The sequence below is a fragment of the Peromyscus maniculatus genome, chromosome 1 (genome assembly GCF_049852395.1).
Source record: "Peromyscus maniculatus bairdii isolate BWxNUB_F1_BW_parent chromosome 1, HU_Pman_BW_mat_3.1, whole genome shotgun sequence".
NCBI classification, from domain to species: domain Eukaryota; kingdom Metazoa; phylum Chordata; class Mammalia; order Rodentia; family Cricetidae; genus Peromyscus; species Peromyscus maniculatus.
This window is the reverse complement of record NC_134852.1, coordinates 152,547,559-152,560,689: the sequence shown is the minus strand read 5'-3', so window position 1 is coordinate 152,560,689 and position 13,131 is coordinate 152,547,559. Positions and strand designations below refer to the sequence as shown.

At 46.1% G+C, this 13,131-nt stretch overlaps 1 long non-coding RNA gene across 1 annotated transcript; it reads right to left on the bottom strand.

Moving 5' to 3' along the window:
* Positions 1-3,267: 3,267 nt before the first annotated feature.
* LOC121826859 (uncharacterized) lies at positions 3,268-9,858 on the bottom strand. Its single transcript, XR_006069012.2, has 4 exons — positions 9,730-9,858; positions 4,174-4,421; positions 3,700-3,908; positions 3,268-3,580 (listed from the first exon to the last, which is right to left on the bottom strand). It is a non-coding gene; the product is annotated as an uncharacterized LOC121826859 (long non-coding RNA).
* Positions 9,859-13,131: the final 3,273 nt, after the last annotated feature.

The window sequence follows — 13,131 nt, the reverse complement described above, 5'->3', positions numbered from 1 at the left end:
ATGAAAAGCTGAAGAACCTAGAGTCTGGCTGTGGCAATGGCTATAGAGGAACTCAGTCAGGGAGAAAACGGAGCTTGCACACATACATGTGTACAGATACTCATTTCCTCCTCCTCCTAACTCCCTCCCATCAGGACCTGGAGCCCACTGAATAGCACCACACACATTCAGGGCATGTTTTCCCCTCTCCCTCTCACTGCTCCACATCAACCCTCTCAGGAAACGTCCCTGCAGATGTGTCTCACCAATCCTAGGTAGCTCAGTCCAGCCAAGTTGACAACCAAAATCCACCATCACAAGAGGCATGAAGAGGGATGTCAAAGAGACACATCCCTGCAGTTCAGGAAGATGCTATGGATGGCTAACAGGACAAGGGATCTTCAGCTGATGAGGATGGTCACTGACAAACAACACTCAAGAAAATGAGGGCATCGATACTATAACAAATAACTTAATTCTTTAAAGATCCCATGTAGCATAGATCCTAATCTATGTTAACAATAAAAACCCAGAGCCAGATATTGGATTAAATGCTGAAAGATCAGTAAAGGAACCAGCCACTAGAGAGCCTTCTTGCTTCTACTAAATCTTCAGTCTGAAAGGGGCAAGATCCTGTCTCCACGAATCCTCAGACTAAATGCAATGAATTTCCATCTCCTCCCACCTTATCTATCTGCCCAGCCATATCCCTTCCTGTCTCCACCTGTAGACCAGGCTGGCCTCGAACTCAGAGATCTGCCTGGCTCTGCCTCCTGAGTGCTGGGATTAAAGGCGTGAACCACCGCTGCCTGGCTCTATGATTCAGTTCTTGTTTTTGTTTTGTTTTGTTTTGTTTTGTTTGCAATCTCCAGCTTAACAAACCAGCCTACCTACATCTTATACTCTGTGTATTCACTTGAACATTGATAATAACTGGAACAAGGCTCCCCATGAAGGCCTTGGGTCCACAGCCGCCAGGAAATCTTGGTGCTGCCTTTTCAAGGAAAGGACTGTATGGGACCAGAACCTTCAAAGACTCCTATCAGGAGCTGGAGTTGGAAAGGAAATAGGGGTCTGTAAACACGGCCATGGGGAGCAGGTTGAGTGATCCTCTCACATAGGCATGCAGGAGTTAGAGCAACACCTCTTTGATGATAAGTTGCAGCACCCACAGGCTTGCGTGGTGGGTGGTGGGAGGGCTCAGACTCTGCTGTCAGAACCACCCCAATGAGCACTCTACCAAGTTGTCTGTCCTTGGCACCTCTGCATGCTCATTTGCAAAACAGGAACATCTGTATCCGCATGCTGAGGAAAGGTGAAATGCCTGCCCCGGACAGAGTGTTTAGCATGCAGACACACAGGCACATGTGCTGTGGAAAATCCTTTTGTACCCGGTGAAGATTTGTCTCTGTGATTTGTTTAATTAACAAGCTGACTGGCCAACAGCTGAAGAGGATAAAGTTAGGCAGGAAAGCCAAACTGAGAATGATGGGATAAAGAAGTCTCCAGCCAGGCAGAATGAGTCAGACACACAAAATGGGATAGAGGATCACAAAGTGAGTTTAGAACTTCAGAGTTCTGGGATGGAATCCAGACTTAAGTCCAGAAACCTCAAGTAGGTGAGATGACCTGGATCTCTCTGGTCAGAACCTCAGATCTTGCATTGGCAGCAAATGGGGAGAGAGGAGCTGGACAGCATGAAGACCTACAACCTGAAGAGCAGCAAGGCTTGCAGCAGCTGGACTAACAGCAGCTGGACTCAGCAGCAGGACTTACAACAGCTGAACTGACAATAGCAGAGCTTGCAGCAGCTAGAATTGCAGCCCCCACAGGAAACACAACCACCCTTGCAGCCCCCACAGGAGCCACAGCCACCTTTGCAGCCCCCATAAGAGCTACAGCCACCCTTGCAGCCCCCACAGAAGCCATAGCCACCCTTGCAGTCTTCACAAGACCCACAACCCCAAGAGCCACAGCCCCAAGAGCCACAGCTTCCCTTGCAACCCCACAGCTGGAGCCACAGCCTCCACAGCTGGAGCCACAGCCTCCTGAACAGCCACAGCAGCTCGTGGTTCTGGTGTGTGGTTGAAGGTGGAGCAGGTCAGAAAAGCAGGTGGAGGAGGAGGTGTGCAGGCGTGGGGACCTCTCCTCCAGGAATCCTATGCCCTGGCTGCCTGGAGCACATGGCCATTTCCTTGGGTGTGTTCAGGAGCACTGCTGGGAAAACCCCATTTGTCCTCCACTGCAAAACAGAGGCCACGAGTTTGGTTTCCTTGCTCCCTCCTGTTGTTCTCTAGCCCCCGTTTGCTGATCTCTCTGTCCACTGTGGAAACAGAAGCTGCATGGTCAAGTCTGGCCTGTCCTCTCTCATGATTTTCTAGGCTTCCCACAACACACACACACACACACACACACACACACACACACACACACACATTTTCATGCACATATATGATATGTTTTTATTCTATTCGACTCCCCCATTACCCTCTTCTGTCATCTCCCCATTCCCACTGTTCACCTTCCACTTCCCAATAAGTCCCCCTTCAATTCCAGTGTGTGTGTGTGTGTGTGTGTGTGTGTGTGTGTGTGTGTGTGTCCCAGTGAGTTTAACTAAGATTGCTTGCATTGAGCATGTGTGTGTGTGTTACTTAGATGAGCTCTAAGATTATTTTCATTTGAAACACAGACTCTCCTGGAGCTGAAGAGATGGCTCAGCAGTAAGAGCACTGCCTGTTCTCCTAGAGAGTGCTGGTACAATTCCCAGCACTCACATGGCAGCTCACAACCACATGTAACTCCCGTTTCAGGGGATCTGATGTACTCATCCATGGGAGGGCACTGCATGCACTTGGTGCACATACAGTGCAAGCTGAACACTCATACATATAAACAAATTTCAAGTAAATCTTTTAAAATGGACTCTTACATTACATTCTACTTGGCTATCTGCTTGCACACACAGTTCTCCCCCAACAATGACTGTTCTATAATGCACCTCAGGGTTCGAATGCATCCAGTTCTTCCTTCTGCCCTCCCTCCTACTTCCCTCTTTATTTTCTTCCTTCCTCTGTTCTGTTTCCTTCCTTCCCTCCTCTCCTTTTCCCTCCCTTCCTCTACCCATCCTTCCCTTTCCTTTTTCCTTCTTCCCTTTTTTCCCTCCCTCCCTTCTTCCCTTTCCATTCTTCCTTCCCTCCCTTCCTCTGTCAGTTTTATATTTGTCTGCTTTACTCATGTGTCTTATTTCTTTTCCTGTTGTTGTGATAAAATGCTCTGACAAAGGCCAACTTAAGGAAGAAACAGTTTATTCTGGTTCCCAGTTCCCAGCTACAGTCCATCATGTCAGGAGTGTGGAGACAGCAGCAGCTTGAAGCAGCTGGTCACATGATGTCCACAAACAGGAAGCAGAGAGTGCTGAATTACTGCTGCTGCTCAGCTTCCTCTCTCCAGTTACACAGTCCCGGGCCCCAGCCAGGGCATGGCACCTGGGTAGGTCATTTTATCTCAATTAATGAAATCAAGGTAATACCCACGCAGGCCTAAAGGCTCTCTTCCCAGCTGAGTCCAGAGTCTGTCAAGTTGACATTGAACACTAACCATCCTGCAGGAAAATTGTCAAAAATAAATGAGTTTTAAAAGTAAACTAAAAATCAGTCTCCCACCTCAGACTTAAAACACGCTGGCTGGTAATCTGAATGAGAAATGTCCCCCTAGGCTCACCTATTTGAATGAACACTTGGTTCCTCCTAGGTGGCACTGTTTGGGAAGGGTATGGAACCTTTAGGAGGTGGAGTCTGTTGGAAGAAGCACATTGCTGCTGGGGGGATTTGATGGCTTATAGCCTCAGTCCACTTTCTGCTCACGCTTCCTGTGCACAGATGAAATGTTACCAGGCAGCTTCCTGCTTCTGCTGCCACGCCATGCCTTCCCTGTCGTGATAAGCCCAAATAAGTTCTTTTATCTACAAGTTGGTTTTGGACATGGTATTTTATCACTGCAACAAGAATAGAACTAATACACCTATTGTGATAGTTTTCTTTTTTAATTCTCTTGAGGATTGTCTTAACACACCAGTATATATGGGATTTCAACATCAAAAGGTAAGTTTGGGCATTCCTTAAGCCCCCTCCTCTGCTGATCACCACGGTCCTAGGCTTCATCTCAGCATAGTCTCAGGCTGTAGGCTGATCTTACCCAGTTGTTCTGTGGTCCCAGAAGCCTATGTCTTGCAGTCCAGCAGGCTGCAGGTGCTGGCTTTGACATCTCTCCCAGGTGGATGAACTCTATGGGGTTTTCTCCTCTTTCTCTGGGTCCTAGGCCAGCTGTCATCCTGGGAAGTTCCTTGAGAGTGCAAGACTTATGGGCTGCCTCTCTGAACTGCTCAGCAGAGCCCAAGATTTTCCCAGGTTCACCTTGTTCAGATGGCACCCACCATGAGTGTCCTAAGAAAGAAAGTTTGGCAGATAGATTCATTGAAGATCAGTGTACCTGAAAAAAAGGTTTAGTTCTGACCAGGAACTTGTTTAGGTCAGAAAATTTTCCCAGAGTGGAAACCAAATCGCTCTCCCTTCTTCTGTTCTTATTTTCTTCTTCATTCTTTTCTTCATTGTATTTATTTTATTTATTTATCAAGATATAGTCTGCCTGGATGGCCTCAAGTTTACAGAGATCTGCCTGCCTCTGCCTCCTTAGCAGTGAGATTAAAGGCTTTCGCCACCACTCCCAGCCTTCTGGTGTTTTATGTCATTGTTACTGAAGAGCATTCCAATGTGTTCATCCATTTCCTGTGAGGGGTCTGTCCCTCCTTCTCTGGAAACTTCAGGGATCTCTTGAGTAGATCTCTGCTCCGTGATTGCACAGTGCCCTTGCTGGGTTTCTCGTTGCCCAACCCCATGACACATGGAGGAAGCATGTGAACCTAAAGATTGTGTCTGTCAGTGCTAGGGACTCCTGAATGACATCTGATGATATCCTCTTCTCTCCATGCCAGCTGTCTCGTGTGCTTGGTTCTCCTGGCAATGGATCTGGGTGCTAACTTTCTACTGAGTCTTCATCTACTATTCCATTTTAAATTGCAGAGGATTTCTTTCATTCTTTGTATTTTCCTGATGTATAGCTCATTATTTTGTAGCTATAATCTAACTGAAATATCGCCTATTCAAAACTCTGTAAGATTTCTATTTTCTCTTCTTAGAATAAAATGAAACCAAATCACTGTTTACCACATGTTCTAGTTTCATTCTGTTGTTGGATAAAACTCAGACCAAATGCAGCTTAGGGTAGAAAGGGTTTATTTTATTTTATACTCCAGGTCACTGTCCACCTTTGAGGGAAGTCAGACAATTCAAGGCAGGAACCTGGAGACAGGAACCATGGAGGAACACTGCTTGTTGGTTTGGTCACCAACTCACGATCAGCGAGCTTTCTCACACAACTCTGGCTCACCTGTCTAGGGATGGATGGTGCCACCCTCACCAGACTGGCCCCTCCCACATCAATCATCAAAGATAATCTCTTACAGATATGGCCACATGTAGATGTAACCAACCATCTTATTAAATAAGAAACACAGAACCAATGTAAAAGAGAAAGCCAAGAGGTCAGAGCTAAAATCTCACCCTTCCTTCTGCGGTGGTCCTAGCTCTCCAAAAAAGAGCTACTTCCTGTGTGTATGTCTTTTCATAGTCTTTTTGTTCTGCCTTCTCATTGGTTGTAAACCCAAACATGTGACTGCCTCGTCACTGTCTGTATGTACAGCCCCCCAAGTCTTAAAGGCGTATGTCTCCAATGTTGGCTGTATCCCTGAACACACAGAGATCTACCTAGCTCTTCTACCAAGTGCTGGGATTAAAGGTGTGTGCCACCACTGCCACACTCTTGCTATGGCTCTAATAGCTCTGACCCCCGGGCTTCTTTATTTATTAACATACAATCAAAATCACATTTCAGTACAATTAGAATACCACAGCCACAGACCAATTTGAATGAGGCAATTCTTCAATTGAAGTCTCTATTCCCAGACAATTCTAGATGGTGTCAAGTTAACAATAAAAACCAACCAGGACACCATACTCAGTGGGACAGAGCAAAAATAGTTCTCAAACAAAAATTTAGAGTTGCCAATGTCTACATTAGAAAAAACAAGGCAATCTTAAATAAATGAGCCAATGATCCATCTCAAGGTATTAGAAAATAAAAAGACAAATCAAAGCTGGTAGAAGGGACAAAATAGTAAAATTCAGAGCTGAAATTAATGTATAGAAATCGAAAGACTAATACAAAAGTCTTAATGAAACCAAGAGTTGGCTCTTCAAAAAGAAAAGAAAAAAAACATTGAAAAATTCTTAGCCAAACTAACAAAAAGAAAGGAGAGCTGGAGGTGTAGTTTAGTAGCAGAATTCTTTCCTGGTATGCATGAGGCCTTGGGTGTGATTCCCCATATGGGATTTTAAAAGGGCAGAGGGGCCTTGGATAAGAAAAAAAGGAAAAGACAGAGCTAGAAAGATAAATCTGCAGTTAATAGCATCGGCTGCCCTTGCAGAGGACCAAGGTTCTGTTCCCAGAACCTACACAGCAGCTTACAACCATCTGTAACTCAAGTTCTAGAAGATCTAATGCCCTTTTCTGACCTCTATAGGCACATGGTACACAGACATACTTGCAGACCAAACACTCATACACATAAAAACAAATAAATAAATCTAAAAGAAAATTTAAGAAAAATGTCTAAATTAATAAAATTAGAGGTGAAAGGGGTATTTTCAGATGTCACTGAAACCCAAGGGATTATTGGGCTTCAAATTTAATGTGCCAATAAATTGGAAGCCCTTGAGGAAACTGATAAATTCCTAGACACATATAACCTACCAGAATTAGACTGAGAGGCTATAGAATGCTTAATCTGATCTAAAATACTCTGTGGTGTTGAGGCAGTAATAGAGTCTCAACACAGAAAAACTTGGATGAGATTGACTCACTGCTGGTTTCTACTAAACGTTTCCCTAAAATAGAAAGGGGAGGAATTCTTCTAGCCTCAAGCTCTAAAGTCAGTATCCTGATATAGATAGTGGATAAAAATGCATTAACAGCAAAAACTGTAGACCAATTTCCCCAATGAGCATAGATGCATAAATTCTCACCTTCAAACTAAATTCAACATGTTTAAAAGATCCTACAGCATAATCAGGTTAATTTCAGGAACTCAATGAAGGTTCAGTACTCACAAACCACAATGTAATACAGCATTTGGATAGAACCAAAGACAAAAGTCAGATGATCATGTCAACAGATGCAGAGAAAATCTTTGACAAATGCAACATCACTCCATTATAAAAGCTCTAAAGAAAGTAGGAATAAAAGAAGCATACCTCAATATAACAAAAGCTATATACAAGAAACTTATAATTAGCATTATATTGAACAGGGGACAACTGAAAACCTTAGGAACAAGAAACACAGTGCTTGAAATGTTAATCATAGCTGTAAGGAAGTCAAGAGGAAGAATGCTATAGAAATAGGAATTAAGGAGTCAAACTGTCCCTGTTGATAGTTGATAGGACTCTATACTTAAGACACATGAAAGACCAGTAGAAACCTCTAAGATATAATACATTCAGCAAAGTGCAAAGGATATAAAATCAACATGCAAAAATCAGTAGCCTGAACACAGAGCCACCATATGACTCAGCTCTACTGCCTCTTGGTGTAGACCCAAAATAATGTGTTCAGAACACACCAGAAACATCTGGCTCTCCCATAGTGACTCTGTTCCCAATAGCCTTGTTTTACAATAGTCTAGATATCCATCAATAGATGAACAAGGAATAAATACTATTTGTAAATGAAATAGTCTTTATTTAGCCATAAAGAAGATAGACCTGATACGTGAAGTTAGCCAGCCTCACAAGGATAAATGCCACCTGCTTTCTTTCATAAGTGGGATCCAGGGGGAAATGAAAGGTCATGAAAGTAAAAAAGAAAAAGGAAGGGAAGGAAGGAAAGAGAGAGAGACAGACAGACAGACAGACAGGCAACAAGAGGGCTGGGAGACAGCTCAGTAGGTAAAGCATTTGCTGTGCCAGCATGAGGACCCAAGTTCAGGTCCCCAAACCCAGTGCTGGTTAGTTTAATGGCAAGTAGACACAAGCTAGAGTCATCAGAGAGAAGGGAGCCTCAGTTAAGAAAATGCATCCATAAGACTGGGCTGTAGAGCATTTTATTAATTAGTGATTGATTTGGGAGGGCCCAGCCCATTATGAGTGGGGTCATCCCTGGCCTGGTGGTCTTGGGTTCTATAATAAAACAGGCTGAACAAGCCAGGAAAAGCAAGTCAGTAAGCAGCACCCCTCCACAGCCTCTGTAGCAGCCCCTGTTTCCAGGTTCCTGCCCTGGCTGAGTTCCTGTCCTGACCCCCTTCGATGATGAACAGTGATATAGACGTGTAAGCGTAAAAAAAATCCTTTCCTCCCCAACTTACTTTTTGGTCACAGTGTTTTGCCACATCAATAGAAACCCTAACTGAGACACCACGTGAAGGTGAAACCACACACAAAGTAGGGCACATCTATCATCCTAGTGCCCCTCCAGCCGGATGAGACACAGACACAGAGGAATTACTAGAGGCTCATGGGGCAGCCAGCCCTGTGACACAGCAGCAAACAAGAGACCCTGCCTCAAACAAGGTAGAGGGTGAATACCCGAGGCTGTGAATACCCGAGGCTGTGCCCTGACCAAACACAGCACCATGGCACAAGCACCAGCAATCACACACACAAACACGAGCACACACATCCATGAATGCACATCATACACGCACACTTTTTTTTTCCAAACAGGGCATTAGAGAAGATGACTATGATCAAGGTGTAGTGTAGCACGTGCCTGTGGAAAGGTCATGGCAAAGGCCCTTATTTTGTATATGTACTGACTTTTTAAAGCCTACAAAGGCATGGATGTTTTAAAAAAATCCACCAGTCAAGAACACAAAGAAATCCAGGTAACAACATCTTCAGAAAGTAATGAGCCCTGAGAGAGAGAGAGAGAGAGAGAGAGAGAGAGAGAGAGAGAGAGAGAGAGAGAGAGAGGAGAGAGAGAGAGCGCTGTGTGCCTTCTGTCGCTCCTTTTGGGGTGAAGAAGGTCAAAGATGAGTGCCTGGACAGAGGTAGGCAAAGCCCCCCTGAAGCATGGGACACCTGTGAGTGTGCAAAGTGGAGGTAACAGATCAGAGCCTGAGAAAGGCCTGACCCCGAGACTGCAGACTGTTAACCACCTGCCCTGGGCCTTTGAGAAGCTGCTTAAAGCCGAGGGAGGGAGTCTGTGAAATGACTGCTGGGTCCCAGGGCACTTCAGACCATGGTGGGCTGGACAGCTGGGAGAGCTGACGGGGGACTGCAGGAAAGCTATGGAGTTTCAGAGAGCAAGAGTAGAAAGAGGAGAGAACAGAAAGAACTGTCCCATAAAAACGAAACAAACAAAAAACCTGGGCGAGGGCAGCACCTGAGAACAACGGCCCTGAGAGACCATGAAGCAGGACCAGCCAAGGAGGAAACAGAGGCATGAAAGACTCCAAGAAGGCTGCAGAGCAAGGAGCCTGAAGGCATCCAAAGAGCCAGAGACCCTGCGCTGGCATTCTGCCCTGAGACATAGTTAGAACAGGCTCTCAATCTTGTCCAAGTTAAATGAAGAACCAGGAGAGCCCAGTGTTTCCATAAGACAATGGAGTGGAAAGGAATAAACAAGGAGAAAACTCACCATGCTGTGAGACACCCAGGCTGCAGGGCCCAGGGCCCAAGTGAAGCACTTCTGTGCCCAGGAGCACCAGATCCTGGGGAGCCAAGTCCTGAAGATCTGTAGGAAAACCACTGATATGGAGGAAGTGGGTCACAGGACAGAGCAATGTTTACTACATTGACCTAGAGCTGCACTAGGGGAAAAACAAAGAACAATCAGGAAGTGACCACGTGCAACCTCACACTTGACCCTGGGCAGGGATATAAAGGCCCCAGGCTCAGGAGGCTCCACATCTGCACACTCCTCTCTCTATCTGCTCCTCTGACCTACTCCATCCTCAACCAAACACCAGAACCATGAGCTGCTGTGGCTGTTCAGGAGGCTGTGGCTCCAGCTGTGGAGGCTGTGGCTCCAGCTGTGGAGGCTGTGGCTCCTGCTGCTGCAAGCCTGTGTGCTGCTGCAAGCCTGTGTGCTGCTGCAAGCCTGCCTGTTCCTGCTCCAGCTGTGGAGGCTGTGGCTCCTGTGGGGGCTGTGGCTCCTGTGGAGGCTGCAAGGGAGGCTGTGGCTCCTGTGGAGGCTGCAAGGGAGGCTGTAGTTCCTGTGGGGGCTGCAAGGGAGGCTGTGGCTCCTGTGGAGGCTGTAGTTCCTGTGGGGGCTGCAAGGGAGGCTGTGGCTCCTGTGGGGGCTGCAAGGGAGGCTGTAGTTCCTGTGGGGGCTGCAAGGGAGGTTGTGGCTCCTGTGGAGGCTGTGGCTCCTGTGGGGGCTGCAAGGGAGGCTGTGGCTCCTGTGGAGGCTGTGGCTCCTGTGGGGGCTGTGGCTCCTGTGGGGGCTGCAAGGGAGGCTGTGGCTCCTGTGGAGGCTGCAAGGGAGGCTGTGGCTCCTGTGGAGGCTGTGGCTCCTGTGGAGGCTGCAAATCTAGCTGCTGCCAGTCCAGCTGCTGCAAGCCTTGCTGCTCTTCAGGCTGTGGGTCTTCCTGCTGTCAATCCAGCTGCTGTAAACCCTGCTGTTGTCAGTCCAGCTGTTGTAAACCTTGCTGCTGTCAGTCCAGCTGCTGCAAGCCCTGCTGTTCTTCAGGCTGTGGGTCCTCCTGCTGCCAGTCCAGCTGCTGCAAGCCTTGTTGCTGTCAATCCAGCTGTTGCAAACCCTGCTGCTCTTCAGGCTGTGGGTCCTCCTGCTGTCAGTCCAGCTGCTGCAAGCCCTGCTGCTGTGTCCCTGTGTGCTGCCAATGCAAGATCTAAGGCTCCAAATGTAGACATCTAAGGCCCCCAGCACCCACTTTATCTGAGGTGTCCATGGCCATAGATCAGCCTCCCAACCCCTAAGGTACAAGCATGAGCTGCTGAAAGAAAAATTATGATTAAATCATGTGATTAAAGATCCTGTCAATCCTGAAGCATCAATCAATAAACGTTCCTTCACTGGCAAATCTTGCTCTTTTGTGGCTCCTTTCTCTCAGAAAACATTCACTATATCCCTACCCTTCAGCTCTGTTCTCTCTTTGCATTCTTGCCCCCATCCATTCATCACAAATAGTCCCCCATTTGTTTATTTAATAGACTCAAGGTTAAAGGTTGCCCAAGTCAGTGGTAAACAGAGCATGTCCATTGCACAGAGTTCTAGGTAGAGACAAGAACATCCAGTGATGACAACCACAGACATGTTGGGTGATCACTGCAGGGCAGATGTGGCTAAGCCTTGGGGAGGCTGGTGGGATCCTGGGGAAAGGCAAGCCGCCACAAGGATGCAAATAACCCAACCCATGTTGGGGAGTGCATCTAAAGTCATGTTTGGATGGAAATTAATAGCATCCAAACACAGGTGCTGAAAGAATCAATTAGCCCAAGTGTCTCCCTTTAAAAACTAAAGACAGGGAAGAAAAGCAAATAAAGGAATACAGAAAACACTAACAGACACTGGTTCATAGCTAATGAACTAGAAATGAAACACATCAAAATAAAATAATAAAGCCAAAGAAAAATAAAGGCATTTCATTGAACTGATCAGTAAAACTGAAAATCCTCAGCAGAAGAGAAGAGAAGAGAAGAGAACAGAGAAATAAGTCACTGGGTTGGCAGGAAGAGCGTGTGCTGCTGGCTCACACACTTGGGGTCTTGAAAGACAGCAGCTGCCATACCTCACTCAAGCAGAAGCCCACAACCCTAACAGTCCTGCAATCATTTAATGAAAATTGGACTTCTAGGGCTGGTGACATGGCTCAGCAAGTCAAAGCACTTGCTAGCATGCCAGTGTCACCCACAGTGGAAGGAGAGAACCCACTTCTGCAAGTTTGTCCTCTGACCTCCACATATGTGCCATGATCCATGTGCACCCCCTCACACACTAAAGAAAGTGAAATGTAAGGACACCAAAGGAATTGAATTTCTAAGTAAAAACTTTTGCAGAGCAGTTTCACTGATTTCACCAATAAACACTAAGCCTTTTAGAAAATAGACTTGCGGGGGATGTGGGGGGCACTTCCAAACTCAACCTTTGAACATAGAATTCCAAAGAGTGCAGAAGGAACAAAGAAAACACAGACTTGTCTTTGGAACACGGGGGCTGGAGAGAGATCTCAAGTAGTTAAGAGTGCATATTGCTCTTGCAGAGGACCCAAGTTCAGCTCCCAGCACCCATGTCAGGAGGCTTGAACCAACATGTAACTCTAGCTTCAGGAGGTCTGACGTCCTCTTCTGGACTCTCCAGGCACCTCCACTCATGTACACATAATTTGATAATAATAATAACAACAACAACAATGGCTGAAGAGGCAGCTCAGCAATTAAAAGTGCTTGCTGCTCTTCCAGAGGACCTCAGTTCAGTTCCCAACACCCATGTGTCAGGCAGCTCACAACTGCTTCTAACTCCAGCTCCAGGGGATCAACACCCTCTTCTGGCCTCCAAATGCACTCTACTCACACTCATGTATACATAACACACATACATACATACACACACACACACACACACACACACACACACACTTAAAAACAAAATCTTTCATAGTAAATCTTTAAAAAAATATTTTAAATTAAGAATTAAATTAAATTAAAAAATATTTTAAAATTAAATTTTTAAAAAAGAATACTGCAGCAATGACTGCTGCAGGGAAGACCTACTCCTGCTGAAATTTGTGGGCAGTTAAATGAGTTATTTGCATAAACTGAAAGTATCTCCCCTATAAATGTACACTTTTTAAAATTAAATTAATTAACTTATTTTACATCCCTGACTGCAGTTTCCCCTCCTCCTCTCCTCCTATTCGCTCCCCCCCCACCTCCTCTCCACTCCCCCGCCCCCCATCCACTCCTCTGTTTCTGTTCAGAAAGGGGCAGGCCTCCCATGGGTGTCAACAAAGCATGGCAAAACAAGTTACAGTGAGACTAAGCACCTTCCCTTGGATTTAGGGTGGGCAAGGCAATCCAG